The sequence below is a fragment of the Bos indicus x Bos taurus genome, chromosome 7 (genome assembly GCF_003369695.1).
Source record: "Bos indicus x Bos taurus breed Angus x Brahman F1 hybrid chromosome 7, Bos_hybrid_MaternalHap_v2.0, whole genome shotgun sequence".
In the NCBI taxonomy this organism is placed as follows: Eukaryota; Metazoa; Chordata; class Mammalia; order Artiodactyla; family Bovidae; genus Bos; species Bos indicus x Bos taurus.
Window position 1 is genome coordinate 103,480,524 of NC_040082.1, and position 4,907 is coordinate 103,485,430.

Below are 4,907 nucleotides of genomic sequence, written 5' to 3' on the forward strand. Positions count from 1 at the left end.
TACCTTTGTCTACACCATTAACCTTGTCAGAAGCACTGGATCACTTATCTCTTCCCTCTTCTTCTTCTTCTTTTTGCTTCTCACACACAATCAAGATTTCTAGAAGATGAATCAGTCTATCACAAAGTGCATGCATTTTTAGTTTTAATAAAAATTGCCAAATTGTTCTGCAGAGACTGTCACCGATGAATATGTGTTCATTTCCCCAACTACATCAGCAACATTTTTAATAACTTCAAATTTCTGCCAATTTCATGAAAGAAAATTACGTTTCCTGATTGTTTTACTTTCAATGTCCCTGATTTCTAGTGAGGATGATATCTTTTCATAAGTTTTTTGGCCATTCACATTTCCTTGACTATGGATTTCCTGTTTATAGCAACTCTCTAAAGAGCTGTTCTTACTGATTTGTAGAAGTTCTTTACATCTTTATATGTTATATATTAAGCAAAAATACACTTCAAAGTGCCTTTGAATTTAAACTTTATGGGCTTTTTCATATGAAGTTTTTTCAATGGAGTCAAAATCATAAATCTTTTTACTTATTTTTATGTCTTACTTTAAAAATTCTCTTCCTCAATATATTATAAGAATATTGTCCTCAACTGTACTCCGATTATTTTAGGATATATTTGGGGGATATAATGTGAGGCATAACTTTTCCCATGTGGCCTTCTGATTTCCCTGTAATCTTCCGTACGTCTCTGCTTATATTTTTTTGTCATGCTGTCATGACAAAATTTTGTCATGCTGTATCCTAGCAGAATTGCTCTTTGGTCTTCCAGCTTGCCACTTCTCTCTTATGCTTGGCTTGCTACTGCTGCCATCAATCCATTGTAGAATTTTCATTTTAATTACCTATTGTTGGTTTTTTATCAAGAGTAACTATTCTTGTTTCATGGATATGACCTTGTCCTTTATTACTATGAAGCTATAAAATGTACTTGTTTTAAAATCATTTTCAGATTGTCTATTATCACTACCTCTTGAATGTGAATTTTTCCATATGTTGGATTTGTGATCACTCATGGAATTGCTTCTTACATGTTTTGTAATTCTGGGTTGGTCACTCATTTAGGGGGTTGGGAATTCTCATAGATTCATCCAGCACTCTGATGATCTCTTTGCAAAATGGCTTGTGGAAATGACTTCCCATCTTGGAGGCACCATGGCTCTGCCCCAGCTTTGTAATGACACAATAAGCAGCCCTTACTTATTACTGTGAATCCCTATCCTGCAATTCTTTCTTTCAAGGGTGACTCTATTTCCTCTATCATTACCACTTCCTTATTTACACAAAAGTTTGTAACCATTAGAGAAACTTTTGAACATGGATTTCAATGTTTAGTAATGGAGTCCTAAAGTTTTTATAAGTTCCACAATACAACAACAAAAAGCTAGATGAACTAAAAATTCATCATTTATTTAAAGTTTTTCAAAAGTGATGGATGCCAAGAAGTTTCAATAAACTAAACTTCAAGAGGGATAATCCTTTCATAGGTAAGCGAAGACTAGCAGCCTCTTTCATACTGGGAGGAGTTTCATGGAGAGATTCTGCTGAGACAGGAGAAAATTTGCCAAAGTTTAAAGATAACATGTGTGCTGTCATGATCGTTACTATTGATTGGAATCTTGGATAACCTCAAACACAGAAATAAGTCCTTCAGTCTGGCAATTTTCTCCCAAGAAAATTTTGCTGAGTAAAGAGTAGGGAGAGTGGAGCTGAAAGCAGACACAAAACTCACAGTGGAGATGAATCCAAAAGCAATCTGAAATCATTTTAACATTTTAACCCAATCCCCTGCCACCCCAAATCTTCCTAAAAGCAAAGGGATCATCTGTTTAGCAGTAGGGGGAAAGATTGGAGTCAGGATGAAAGGCGCAGAGATATCTCACGGCCTTATTTTAAAATACAGGTAAAATGTTCAAAGAGACAACCTAAGTGTCCAACAACAAAAGGATGAAGTAATGTGGCAGAAAGCAAAGAGGAACTAAAGAGCCTCTTAATGAAAGTGAAAGAGGAGAGTGAAAAAGCTGGCTTAAAACTCAACATTCAAAAAACTAAGATCATGGAATCTGGTCCCATCATTTCACAGCAAAGAGAAGAGGAAAAAATGACAGGCTTTATTTTCTTGGGCTCCAAAATCACTGCAGATGATGACTGCAGCCATGAAATTAAAAGACTCCTGCTCCTTGGAAGAAAAACTCTGACAAACCTAGACAGCATATTAAAAAGTAGAGACATTACTTTACTTACAAAGGTCCATCTAGTCAAAGCTATGGTTTTTCCAGAAGTAATGCAGGGATGTGAGAGTTGGACCATAAAGAAAGCTGAGTGCCGAAGAACTGATGCTTTTGAACTGTGGTGTTGGAGAAGACTCTTGAGAGTCCCTTGGGCTTCAAGGAGATCAAACCAGTCAATCCTAAAGAAAATCAACCCTGAATATTCATTGGAAGAACTGATGCTGAAGCTGAAGCTCCAATATTTTGGCCACCTGATGAGAACTGACTTCTTAGAAAAGACCCTGATGGTGGGAAAGATTGAAGGCAGGAGGAGAAGGAGGGGATGACAGAGGATGAAATGGTTGGATGACATCACCAACTCGATGGACATGAGTTTGAGCAAGCTCCAGGAGTTGGTGAGGGACAGGGAAGCCTGGCGTGCTGCAGTCCATGGGGTCATAGAGTCGGATGCAAGTGAGCAACTAAACTGAAACTGAAATATGTGGTATATACATACAGTAGAGTACTACCCAGACGTACAAAAAAAAAGAATGAAATTTTACCATTTGCAGCAACATGGATGGTTGCAATCACATGGTTTAAGTTATTAACTGTATAGAGTATGTGGTATGGGTTCCCAGGTGGCGCAGTGGTAAAGAGTCCACCTGCCAAAGCAGGAGATGCAAGAGACACGGATTTGATTCCTGGAGAGTGAAAATTCCATAGAGTAGGAAACAGCAACCCTCTCTAGTATTCTTGCCTGAAAAATCCCATGGACAGAGGAGCCTGGCGGGCTACAGTCCATAGGGTCCCAAAGAGTCAGACACGGCTTAGCGACTGAGCACACAATATGTGGCATAAAAATAATCTAAGGACAAATGTGATAACTGAAGAATACCTATTGAATTCACCTTAGCAATCACTTCAAAAAATAAATCCAAGAGATGTACCTAAAAATGTAAAAGAGGAGATAAACAGGAAATTTTAAAGATGTTTAATTACTTGAAAAAGGGCCTAAAAGGAAATAATAACAGATAATACAAATAGAAAGCAGAGAGCAACATGTTCAACATAATGCCTATTTTTTTTGCAAGTTACATCAATATTTAGTAAAATAGATCCATATGACGGGTCATAAATCAAGTCTCAATGAATTCCAAATGACTGAGATAACTCCCAGTATAATCTCTAACTATGACATAAGTAAATTAGAAATTAATCAAATGGTTAATTAGAAAAATCTCCAAACCTGTGGAAATTAAATAACACGTTGCCTAAAAACAAAACAGGGACTTCCCCAGTGGTCCAGTGGTTAAGAATCTGCCTTGCAATGCAGGGGACGTGTGTTCAGTTCCTGGTCTGGAACTATGACCCGACATCCCACAGAACAACTAAGCCGGCATACCATAACTAGAGAGTCTGTGCACCACAAGGAAAGATCCCGCATGCCGCAACTAAGTCCTGACACGGTCAAATACATAAATACCTTTAAAAACAAAAACAACAACCCATGGGTCAGAAAAAGAATCACATGAAAAATAATTTTTAATTATAATGAAAACAATATATCAAAATATATGAGATTCTCATTAAAGCTTAGGTATGAATTTATAGCTTTGGATAGATACCTGGAAAAATAAAGATTTAAAAACATTGATCTAAGTGTCCATATTTTTTTAAAAAAAGATCAAGTTAAACTTAAAGTAAGAGTATGTGCTCAGTATCCGACTCTTTGCAGCCCCATGGACTGTAGCCCTCCAGGCTCCTCTGCCCATGGGATTTCCCTGGCAAGAATACTGGAGTGAAGTTGCCATTTCCTACTCCATAAAGTAAGTAGAGACAGTAAAAAATAAAGAAAAGAGCATAAATCAATAAAGTATGTGGGAAGCAAACAACAGAGAAAATTTATAAAACTAAAAAATGGTTTCTTTAAAAGAGTAATAAGATAAATAACTCAAGAATATACTGACCAAGAAAAAAAGAAAGAGAAAACACAAATTACCAATACCAGTAATGAAAAGAGAGTCCATCATTACAGCTCCTCCAGACATAAACTGTGTATTATCAACAACTCTCTTCCAATAACATTAAGTAGATAAATTTTATTTATTTATTATTGAAGTATACTTGATTTACAATGTTGTGTTAGTTTTTGGTATGCAACAAAGTTATGTATACATATTAAACTTCTTTGACCAAAAAATTCATCCCTGTTTTCCCATAAGATGTTATAGGAAAACTCAAATTAACTTTTTGGCCAACCCAAAATACATATAACTCAGAATATTTTCAGTTATAATTTATTACAGGATCTTGAGTATAGTTTCCTGTGCTATATACACAGGACCTTGTTTTTTAATTTATTTATTTATTTTAATTGGAGGCAATTACTTTACAATATTGTGGTGGTTTTTGCCATAAATCAACATGAATCAGTCATGGGTGTACATGTGTCCCACCATCCTGAACCCCTTTCCACCTCCCTCCCCACCCCATCTCTCTGGGCTGTCCCAGAGTACAGGTTTTGAGTGCCCTGTTTCATGCATCAAACTAGGACAGGTCATCTATTTTACATACAGTAATATACAAGTTTCAAACTCTCATATTGTCCCATTCTCCCCTTCTCCCACATAGTCCAAAAGTCTGTTCTTTACATCTATGTCTCTTCTGCTGCCTTGCATATA